Source organism: Cryptomeria japonica, chromosome 7 (genome assembly GCF_030272615.1).
Source record: "Cryptomeria japonica chromosome 7, Sugi_1.0, whole genome shotgun sequence".
Taxonomy (NCBI): Eukaryota; Viridiplantae; Streptophyta; class Pinopsida; order Cupressales; family Cupressaceae; genus Cryptomeria; species Cryptomeria japonica.
Window position 1 is genome coordinate 571,831,244 of NC_081411.1, and position 12,952 is coordinate 571,844,195.

Sequence of the window (12,952 nt, forward strand, 5' to 3'; positions counted from 1 at the left end):
TCTGAAACTTTTTGATAGAGATATAACAAGGGCTTTATCTTTTGCAGTGTTATGTATTTTTTTTGAAAAGGACAATTTGATCTGTGAATGAAATTACATCAAGTTCTATTTATTGAATCTGTGTATTTAATATATTGAATGCTAATCTCTGTGAATATTTGATTCAAATCTGCAATTTGTTATCTTTCTTTTCATTATATGTGAATGTGCAAAAAAAACTTTGAAAAATGTATCTTGTTGTTTAAAAAATGAAAGTCTGTGAGCTTTGATGAAAATCTGTATTTTAAATAATTGTCATATTCATCTTGTATTGACAAATGAATACTCGTATGCCTTTACTACTTTCAGGTAAAACATGTGCAAAAAAATTGTGATAACTTGAAGCTTATTGAAAATTTTTTTTTTTAAAGGGAGTTTTACCCATATACAGAGGGTAGCTATTTTAATAGTTATCCAGCTGTTGGCTGGTTTTGTTTTTCAATTAGTAGGCATGTAGAGATCAAAGAAGGGAAATATGTGAAAGACAAATATGTTAACCAACACACCTACAGTTAAGTGTTTTAGAATCTTTGGTAGTAAATTTTATATCAGGAGAAATGATACCATTGGCAAATTTGATCCTAGATGTGATGAAGGCATATTTCTTGGTTATTCTAATGAAAGCAAGGCATATAGATGTTATAACAAGAGATTACAGAGAATTGTGGAAAGTGCTAATGTCAAAGTGGACGAGATGAATAGAGGTTAAATTAGAGTTTATTAGAAGGAACCGGTGGTGGAAATTATTATATCTAAACATGTGGCACCTTTACCGAAACAAAGTTTTGAACTAGTTACTTCGGCAGTATCAGAAAATTCTATAATAACTGAAGAACCAGGAAGAGGAACAGAGAGTCAAAAGACTCCTAGGTATGTGAGATTGAATCATTTAGAAGATCAGATCATTGGGGATACGTACAATGGAGTAATGACAAGAAGAAGATTGGCAACTAATGAGGTATGTTTAATTTCTCAAGTTGAACTAGCATCAGTAATTGAGGCATGTAAAGATGAATATTGGTTGAAAGCTATGGAAGAAGAATTAGATCAGATTGAGAAAAATAACACATGGACTTTGGTTCCCTAGCCTAAAAATAAGAATGTTATAGGAACTAAATGGGTTTTTGGGAATAAATTGATTGAGGGTGGTCAAGTTGTAAGTAATAAGGCTAGATTGGTTTGTAAAGGATATTCTTAGGAGGAAGGAATTGATTATGGAGAGAATTTTGCACCTGTAGCTAGGATTGAAGCTGTAAGATTATTTCTTGCCTATGTTGCCCACAAAAACTACAAGGTTTATCAGATGGATGTTAAGTGTGCATTTTTGAATGGGGATATTTATGAGAAATTTTATATTGAGCAACCTGATGGTTTTTCACTATCAGATGATACAAACATGGTTTGCAGGTTAAGGAAAGCTTTATATGGATTGAAACAAGCACCTAGAGCTTGGTATGCAAGGTTGGATAAATATCTTTTCAAGCTTGGTTTTACCAAGGGTAATGCTGACAGTAATTTATATTATAAGATCACTGATGATGATATACTGATTATTGAGGTCTTTGTTGATGACATCATTTTTGGAGGTGAAGATAAGTTGTGTAAGGAATTTGCTAACAATATGAAGAATGAATTTGAGATGTCTATGATTGGGGAGATGAAATTTTTCTTAGGTTTGCATATTACTCAAACTGATAAAGGTATTTTCATCTATCAAACTAAGTATGCTAGAGAGTTATTGAAGAAATTTGGTATGGGAGATTCTAAATTGGTAAGTACTACTATTATTACAAGTGATAAATTGACAAGAAAGATGTTTCTGCACCGATAAATCCTACAAGATATAAATCTATGGTTGGAGGTCTACTTCATTTGACTCAGACTAGTCCTGGCATAATGAATGTTGTTTGTATTGTATCAAGATTTCAGAGTGACCCTAGAAAAAATCATGTGAGTACAGTGAAAAGGATTTTTAGATACTTACAAGGTACATCAAAATATGGTTTGTGGTACCCTAAGCATGATGAATTTACTTTATGTGCATATACAAATGTTGATTGGGCTGGAGATGTTGATGACCACAAAAGTACATCTGGTGGAGCTTTCTTTCTTGGAAAGAAACTAGTTTCATGGATCAGCAAGAAGCAATCATGTACCTCTTTATCTACTGCTGAAGCTGAGTATGTTGTTGTTGTTACTAACTATACACAAGTTATATGGATGAAGAAAATGTTGAAGGATATAAAGGTGGATTGTAATGAACCGGTAGTTATTCACTTTGATAACTTTATTGCTATTAATATATCAAAGATTCTGGTATTTCATTCTAAAACAAAGCACATATCTACCAAGTACAACATTTTGAAGGAAACGAAGGAAGAAAATGAAGTTAGGCTGGTTTATGTGAACACTAAAGAGCAGATTGCAAATATCTTCACTAAACATTTTCCTAAGGAATCATTTGAGTACTTCAGAGATAGATTGGGAGTTTTTGCCCCTCCGATAGAGACTTGGTTGATATGGTTTGGCACCAGTCTGATATGCATTATCAGAGATACTACTCATTCCAAATTTATTTGGGGATGCTACTGCTCAAGGGGAGTAGTTAGCCTTGTGATTCAGTGGTTTATATTTTTTCTTTGATATTTTTGTCAAATCTCTAGCATTGATGTCAAAGGGGGGGAGATATTAATGTGAAAAAGAAAAACTTAAGGAGTTGTGTACATTAGGGGGAGAGATATATGTATAATTTAGAGCTTTATAGAGATATCATTCACAAGGGGATTTTGGTCTTTGTTTCAGAACTTCATTGCTATATCTTTATGCAGGAGATTGTTGGTTGTCTTCGATTGGGGGAGACTTGTTTGGAATTTCTTGATACTTAGATGTTTTTCACATCTAGTGTTGCCATCAATGCCAAAGGGGGAGATTGTTGGCCATTTGGATGAATTGATTCTGTGGTGCAATGATGTTTTGTCATTGATGTCAACACTAGATGTTTGGATGCTTTACTGACACCCTTCTGGTCCGGGTAGGTTGAGTGGTTTCTGGTTGGTTTGAATCCAACATAATCTGGTAGGCTCCAATATGATTTGGTTATGGAATTGGATTATTCATGATACTCATATTTATATTCAGTAAGTTGGTTTTGGTCTGGTGATTGGATGCTATCCTGCTTGCTTGGAAGATTGGCTTGTGGTTCTTGTAAGGGTTTCACCGATAGAGCTTTTGATGAAGATATTTGATGATATGCATAAGTGGTGTTGGTGCATCTTTTCGTGGAGATTCAGGATGTTATTGGTGAACATGTTCAAGACTTGGCGGATGGAGATCATTGCTTTAGCGTGTGGACCTATATTGGGTCCCAGTTGATCTAGGTTATGGATCAGCTTAATGTAACATGTGGATTGGTCCTCTTGATGTGTTTCTGGGATGTCTTATATGTTGGATATTATTTTTTTGGTCTAAGGCCAACATGTTTTTTAATTATGTATTTGGTTTATTGTTTGGTGGCTGACTTGATTGTTCATGGTCAAGGGTTTGTATATATATGATGTAAGATCTTATTGTAGATTATCATAGGTATAAGGTTAGGGAATGGATATGAATATGTAATATGCAGATAATGCAATATCATTTAGGCAGAGGATTTGGTCGATAATTGGAGATCGAGTTGGGTTTATGTAAGAGGATTTTGTCCTCTGGTATTGAGCTTAACTGGAACTGTACTCAGGCATAGGAGATGCTATCTTTGCAGTTCAAACACTTCTCCCAGATTGTAGTCTGGACTTCTATGTAGTCAGTGAGACTCCTTTTGTAATGAGAAGTGCGCTATAGGTTGTTGGCCTTCCTGCAATTGTAGGCCCCTCAATTGTAGTTCACATACTTACTGCAAACGTATTATCTGACTGTTGGTAGGCTTCCCACTATGATTTTTCCCTTTACCAAGTTTTCCATGTATAAATCTTGGTGTTATGTGGAAGGTATTTATTCTATGATTACTATTTATGCTTAATTGGTTTAACTACTATTCTGGTATTTGGTTTAAGAATTTCGGTATTAATGTTTTGGGTTCTGATATTAAAGTTTTTATTGCTAAATGTTCTGCTAATTTGCGACAACTGATTCACCCCCCCCCCCCTCTCTTAGTTGTCTTCCATTTATTTGAATTGTCTAACATCATCTAATTGGGGCCTCCCTTCATGCTCTCCCTTGAATGGTTTCAGACCACAATCCCATTCTCCTGGAATGGTTTAATAGACCTATTAGATGTCGAATCACTTTCTACTATGAAATCATGTAGACAACACATCTTGAGTTTAAGGATTGTATTAGTGAATGACAGAGTATCCCTATTTAGGGAACTCCGATGTATAGAATTTCTCAAAAACCTCATAAGGAAAAATGTGAAGGGGTGGAATTGGTTCACATTTGGTAATATTTTTGCTAAAAAGAAAGAGATTAATGCAAGATTGGTTGCTATTTAGGAGAGAATTTTACAAGTGGATTTATTTGAATCTACCCATAGGAGTGAGGAGGATTTGAGGGAAAAATGAAAGGAAAACTTGAAACAAGAGGAAATCTACTAGAAGCAAAAATCTAGAATCTAGTGGTTGAGAGAAGGAGATAGGAATTCAGCCTTCTTTCATAGATCAACAAGAAAACATAGATGGAGGAATATGATTCTAAGCCTTAGAGATGAGTTAGGTTGAGAAATTAAGGATGATACCTAGATGGACATCATGACATCTAACTACTATTGTAACGATTTTTTAAATGATAACAACCCACTCATAATTTTCTTTTGGAGGACCAACTTCTCCATTGTCTTCCTACTGCTTTGGATGAGACTGACAATGCACTAATCATGGACCTAGTCACTGACGAGGAGGTTAGAAGTGTTGCTTTCTCTATGGGGGCCTACAAAGCCCTAGGTCCCAATGGTTTGCCCTCATCTTTTTTTTGAGTTTTCAGACACTGTGAGCTTTAATGTGACCATGGCTGCTAAGGACTTCTTCAAAATGGGTAAGCTATTGAAAAATATAAATAAATTTTATATTGCTTTGGTTCCTAAAATTCAAGATCCCTCGAGGCTAACTGACTTTAGACCTATTAGTTTGTGCAAAACTATTTACAATTTCTTTTTTCTAAAATACTAGTTAATAGAATCAAGCCTTTCTTGGAGAGGTTCATCAATTGCAATCAAAAGGGATTCATTCCAGGAAGGTAGATCATTGATGCAGTGGTCACCACTCATCAAATTATCCATTTCATGGATAAGAGCTGCTTGCTAGGGATGGTTGTCAAGCTTGACATTTCTAAGGCTTATGATAAAGTTAAATGAGACTTTCTTTTTAAAGTCCTAACGAAGCTAGGATTTAGGAATAAGCTAATTGTTTTAATCAAGGAGCGTGTTACTACTATGAGATATGAAGTGATGGATAATGGAATTCCTAGGGGACCTTTTGGAGCTGCCAAAGGTATTCGGCAAGGGGATCCCTTATCTCCTTACTTTCTCATCATTTTGGTGGAGGTTATGGGGAGGAATTTTCTAAAACTTATTAGAAATGGTTGACTTCAAGGGGTTAAACCTACTTCTTCTCTACTACCAACTATTTTGCAACAATTTGTTGATGATACCATCTTGTTTAGGGCTGAGTTTGTGGTGGAGGCAAGGGAGTGGAAGTACTTTATTAATCAGTATGTGGAAGCCTCAAGGAAGTACATTAACTACAATAAAATCAGTATTTATTTCTTCAACACTCTAGTGAAAATTTAGGATAAAATTAGGACTATTCTCGGTTGGTAGAGTGTTATCCTCTTGGGGGTCTATTTAGGGTTACCCCTCATGGTTAAGGAGGTATCAAATACCTTCTAGAATACAATCCTAGAAAGAATAAAAAAGTATCTTGTTGGTTGGAAAGGCAAGTTCCTGAGTAGTGTAGATAAAATTCAACTCCTTGTTGCCTCCCTTCAATGCATCTTGATCTACTTCCTCTCCTTGTTTAAGATTTCAAGTTCCAAGGCAGAAAAAAATGAAAGGATCCAAAAGACTTTCTTATGGATGGGCATGGAGAAAAATAAGAGAATAGCCCTGGTCATTTGAGATAAGGTTTTTTGTGCAAAATATATGGGGGGCCCAGGGATTAGGAAATTTCCTTTACTGAACAGGACACTCAGGCAAAAATTGGATGGAAACTAGCCCAAAATAAAGTTGATTGGTGTAGAATAATGTGTGCTAAATATCTTAATTAGATGAATTTTTATTAATCTTTTTCAACTCAGGGGCTCCCTATTGGCTCTACGATATGGATAATGTTCTCAAATGAAGAAACATCATTCAATCAAGCTTGTTGTAGTTGATTAGGAATGGGGGTAATATCCATTTTTGGGAGGATACTTGGTTTGAAGACAAACCCTTAGTCCTGCATAATTCTTTCTTGAGCATTTGTGATAATGCAATGTATTTTTTTGGAAATCAAGTCTTGGACTATATATCCCCTGCTATTTCTTGGAGGGATATCTCACAATGTTTCCATCATCAACCCCTTTTGCTGCAAATGGCTCGGGAGCTGCAAAATTTTCTTAAACAATACAAAATTCCCCTCTTCTATAGAGGATAAATTCATATGGAAACTGAACCCTGTAGGTGAGTTCATGGTTAAGTTTGTAGCTTATCACTCTCTCCTAAAGGATGACAGCCCCTTGGGGAATTGGAGAAAGGTCTAGAATCAACAACTAATCCCCACGATTAACTTCTTTTCATGGACCGCCCTTCATAAAAAGATCCTCACCCAAGACAACCTTTCTAAAAGGGGATTTCAATTTTTGAATCATTGTGTCTTATACAAGAAGGAGGAGGAAAGCCCTTCCCACCTTTTACTCCTTTGCACCTTCACTAGAACTCTTTGGGACTTGTTGCTGCAAAAGCTGGACTTTTCTTGGGTTATGGATTGGGATCTATGGCAATTTGTTTTGGGTTGGCATGGTCCCTCTCATAATCCTCTAATTAAACAGTTATGGAGGTTGATCTTGCCCCATCTTGGCTGAAGCATTTGGAAAGAGATAAATAATAGGATTTTTTATGATATTGAAATCCTATTGAAGTGGTTTTTAGTTCCTTTTCCAAAATCCTCCTAGAAACCCTCTCTGCCATCTCGTGTGCTTGTCCTTCCTTTCCCCCATCATTGTTTGATGATAAAATTGCTTTTTGTTGGGGCTTTCCTCTCTCATATGCCAATTTTGACAATTTAAAAAGGTTGTTGAGAAGGAATACTAAATTGACTTCACCTAAGTTGGGGTGGTGTAAGTTGAACTTCAATGGAGCTGTGAGATAGTCTACAAGGGAGGTTGTTGTGGGAGGAGTTATAAGAATACACATGGGGGAATTGGTGGTAGTGTATGTTGGGAATCTGAAGGGTAATATAAACAACCAAGCTGAAGGGATGGCTTTACTTTGGGGACTCAAAGTTTCCCTCTCAATTGGATTAAAGACTTTAGTCATTGAAGGTGATTAAAAGCTTATAATTGATGCGACTAAGGGGTTATGCAAGACTAACTATTCCATTGAGGGGATAATCAGAGATATTCACAAGTTTAATCTGGGGTTTGAGTACTTTGAAATTGGGCACATATATAGGGATGGCAATTTGGTTACTCATGCCTTGGCAATGCTTGGCCTCCAAGTTGAATGATGAAGATATTGGAGGAGGAAGGATAACCTCCCCAATTATGTTCAAATAATCCATGGAGAGTACCTGTCTGTTAAGTCTAATGGATAGTTTCCATATTTCGGGGAGCTATCTCTTGTAGCTTCTATTAAGCTAGGCTAGGGGCTGCAAGTTTGAATGGGGACAATGAGAGAATTTAAATTTTGAAAAAAGCAATTTTTGGATGAAGTGGTATTAGGTGAGGTGGACTCCTAGGTGAAGAGGGCACAAATAATCTCATTTTAGCAACTCTCACAAATTGACATAGATTGGGACCCACCTTTTGTGTGTCGTGTGTTATGTTGCTACAATATGATGCATTGGCATCATTATAGTGAACCATGTGGAAAATAGAGTAATGATGACAAGTTAATCCCTAGGGAAAGAAAGCCTTTGGATTTCAATTCAATTATCACTTCTCTTTGCATGTTGTGTTATTGGCACACACAAGGGATTAAGGGAAGATATGGCTGCATTTATGACTTCGATGGCCTATTCAAAACTTGTCATTACATTTACTATGACACTTTTGGAAAAACCTTTGCAATCTTCTCTTGTGTTTCTCTAGTTTTTTCTACAAAACTCTATTTCTACTCATAGAATGGGGGGAGACCTTGTGCATACAAAGCTAGATAAGTTGAATGAGTTCAAAAATATTGAAATTGTGTGGCACATTTGCATGGAATGGGGATTCAATGGTTATCTTGAACAGATGCAAGGATTTGATGAAGAATTGTCCATTAAATTTGCTACATCCTGGGTGAACAAGAGGGTCACTATGGGTGGTATCTTGTTCAAGGTTAGTGAGAAAGTGATCACGCAGGTGACTAACCTCTCTATGGAAGGTAGTAAGTGGAAGAGAATGAGACATGTTGCAAGCAATGAAAGTCTGAGTCAGTTATTTTGTGGGAAGGAAGCCCTTGTGAAGCTGCAAGGTGGTTATGCAAGAGAAGATATCCCCAACCACTGCAAAATAATATATTTAATAATGAAATATTTTACTAGACTCAAAGATCATCATAAACTCTATTATTTCTACCATATGCCACTCCTAAAAAATTTTAGGAACCATGACACCATTTCTTTCCCTTTCTATCTATTCCACTCCTTCGAATACTTTGTAAAAGAGGCCCTAGATCTAAAAAAAAAAGGTAAAAAGTCGGTGCCCTTGCACCAGGGTTTGATTTACATGCTATATCCATTTCATCTTACTCTTTGTCCACCCAGAAACATTGTGGTTATGGAATCCCCTACCATGAGTGCTTCCCCCTTGCTAATTGGTCCACCTAGTGCCTAGACCAAACATTACATTTTCCCATTCAGAGGTTTCTTTCATGGCTTCCCCTAGAACCCCTTCTACTTTTGTGGTATTCACAGAAATAGATATATCCAAAAACCAAAATGGCTCAAACAGCAAGAAGAAAGGGAAGATCTCAAGCTGCAAAAGATAACAATTGTTGATTAGTTGAGTAAAGAGGAAGATGAGGAAAGGGAGAGTAGTAGGAATGAAGATAGGAGATAGTCGAATAGACTTACCTCATGTGAGTCTAGGAAGGGTAAGAGGTTAAAGTTGGTGTATTATGGAAGATGAGTAGGGAAAAGGTTTGAAGAAAAAGGGGATGAAGGGAATACTAATGGTGGTGGGGAGCATTTGGATGAGAACCTTGAGAATTTGGATGAGAACCCAGAGAATTTGGATGAGAACCCAAAGAAGTTAGTTAACAATAGTTGGGTCGAGCAAGGGAACCCGTCTAGGGATGAAAAATTGGAGGAGATTGCCATGAAAGAAGATGTGAAGATGAATATTGTGGGTGAGAGTTGTGTGAGATGTAAGAAGGTTGAGAAATAACTAAGGGATATGGGGGAGAAGCTAGGCAGAGTTAAGGACGTGATCATTGAGTTGGAATCAAATATGGGCATCATTTGCAAATTTTCCCTCAGGGTTATGCATAGTTCGGCAACTTCTCTTTATTTAACGAAGGAAAAGGTTCTTGGTGATGCTGAAAGAGAAGAATGAATTCACTAGGAAATATTTAAGTTCCTAATTGAGGACTAGAACAATGGCTTGCTACAAATAGGCCAAGGTGTCAAAAAATCTAGTAATGCCTAGTTGTTTAGGGGACTTTCTTTTTGTTGTTTTTGTTTAGAGGAGTTTGGCTCCTTTGATAAACTTAATATCTTATTATGATATGTTTCTTATTATCTGATGCTCTAGAATTTGGTTAATATCTAGATGGTTATGGCTATTGTTGTTGAATTTTTGTGAATTTTGTTGTTACTGGTACATGTTGTAGTTTTTCTATTTAATTTTAGATGCCTTCAGGCTATGGTTGTTATAGGGACAAAACCCTTGTTATTCTTCTTATAATATCAAAAATATTTTATATTAAATTAATTATGTTTCCCTAAATATTCCTCTTGTACTCTCCCTTTGTCTACAGATCTACCTCTCTCGCTATCCCTCCCACCTTACACCTATGTACCTAGCTCTCATTTTCTCTCAATATCTCTACCTATATAGTACCTCTATCTTGAGTTATTTCCCTCCCAACCTCCCTCCTCTCCTACTATGCTACTGGACCCTCTCCTTTCTCTCTATCTCTCCCCCTTCCCTTCGTTCTTAGATCTCTCCCCCTTCCCTTCGTTCTTAGATCTCTCTCTCTCTCTCTCTCTCTCTCTCTCTCTCTCTCTCTCTCTCTCTCTCTCTCTCTCTCTCTCTCTCTCTATTGATACTTTTGTCTCCCCCTTCTCCCCCTCCACCTAATTACCCTCTCTCCCCATTTCTCCCTCTCTCCCTTTGTTAGTAATTTCTCCTCTCCCACTCTTCCTCCCACACCCTAACTACCCCTAAATATCTCTCATTCTCTCTTCTCCCCAATTACCCTCTCCCTCTTTCCTCTCTCCCCCTTTGTTGATACTTCCCTCTCCCCTCTAATTACCCTCTCTCCCTCTCTCTAGATTCATATATATGCATCTCTCTCTATCTCTCTCCCTCCTCACTTTATACATATTATATATTATACATTATATGGGTTAGTGCAGGATCATGGGGGGCCAAAAAGTGGCGATGTGAAAAAATAGCCTCCTCCACTCGCCTAAAAACGCGAAAATCCATGTTGACTTTTTGCTTGGCTTGGGTGTCAATACACCTTGGCACGGTAAACACCTAAGAAAATCGGATATCCAATTTTTATAGGTAATTTTAAATTAAAAAATAAATTATATAATATATAATGAATATAATAATATATTATATATTACATATTATATAATATATAATATATTATTATATTATATTATATATATATTTTTAAATAAAAGTGGTAAACCACTAAATTTTATTAATATTATAAATTTTTACAACCTGGTTCAAAGAGCACCGGTAGGAAAGAACCAGACAAAGAAAACCTCCGGTCTACCTCATACATAAAACCAGATAGAAGCCCACCCGATATTACAAAATTGCCATGTTGGCCAACAAAAACCCAACCCCTTGTAATGAGTACAAAAATTTCTCTATCTCAGAAAGTTACAATGAAGAAATCATATACCATGAACTAGTGCTTTCCAATGGAGGGGAAGAAGGGGGGGTATTAACATCATTGAGAACTACAGGAGGCACCATCTGAATAGGCATAATTGATGTTGGCGAAGATAGTACAATGTGCATTGAGTCTAGGAGGAAGTGGATACCTGAAAATATATTTACAACTGCTGCCAAACAATCTGGTGATACATGATCTAATAGAGCTACCATAGAAAACAAAGTATTATCATATAGGTTAGAGATCAAACCATTTCTCATAATTGAAAGAAGATCCCCATACCAACCAAAAGATAATAACTGAGAATGAGATAGGAAACCAACATACTCAAAATTACCGAATTCAAAATGATAAAAAGATAATGCACTATCCAAATCAACAACAATGTAGAAATTGGAGAGGAAGTATGCATCAAAAAGTGCCCTGACCATAGCAAAATCCAGAAGCACATCCATACAAATAGTGAGAAAATGAGATGCAATTTCAGCAAGAAAACAACCTGCATTCTCCACCAACCATCGCTTTCCCAAAACCTTGTGAAAAGCCAAAGAGAAATCCAGAGAATACACTTGAAATAGATGCCCAAGCTTTTCCTCATCAAAAACATGAGAATATTGGAAGTCATACTGCTTGCGAGGCATCAAAATGCGATAGCCCACAGACTCCATAAAAGGATAATGCAAAACCAAAAGAGAGCACAAGAATATAAGGAGATCAAATGCCATTATGAGAGAACAAGCTCGGCCACCAAAGGACACAACAATAAATATCATCTCAAACAAACCCACGACATTCATGCAAAAAAGCAACCAGAGGCTGCCACCTTCATACAAAATGATGACCACTTCTGCATGAAACTCATAGCCATAAATCAACATAAGCATGCCAAACCATAAAACAAGATAGCCACATGAATGAAATCTCCCACATGAAACAAAATAACTCAATAAATTGCCACCGCAAGAGATAAGGATAAGTGAATCATTAAAACTGTAAGCACGCCCCCGGACTGAAGTACAATCATAAAGAAATCAGCACAACAAAAAACCTCGTATAGCCATCATGATTTAGACAAACAAAAAACCACATGGCAATAAAGTTCAGCACAAAGAAGATTTGAAGTGTGTAAACGGTGCAGAGCATAATTATAAGATGCTCTCGCACACTACAAGTCCCAACCAATAACAACAAAGGCAAAAACTCATACCCAGACTGAGATTACACACAAAAATGCAGACATGATGAAGTGATGAAGGCCAAAAAGGCCATCAACACTACAATATGATGCGTGCCTGAATATAATCACCAAACAAGGTACAAGGTCATGCTTTTGCCACCTTATTAGCTTCCCTATAACAATGGACCATGGAGAAGGAATTGAACAATTCAAGCTGAGCAAGTATTCTTGTCCGACCAATACTTTAGATGCCAGCAGTGCGATGAGCGATTAGTGACCATGTAATATCCTTAGATTAGATCAAATACCCTAGGAGAATATCTTGAGGAATGTCACTTACCTCCATATTCTTAAATTGAGCACCAGAGTCAATTGCAATATTAGCCAAAAAGTCTGCAAGCTTATTAAGTTCTCTATAACAATGCGATATCGAGAATGTATCAAAGAATGATAAATTCTCCAAAATATGATCCAATATGTAC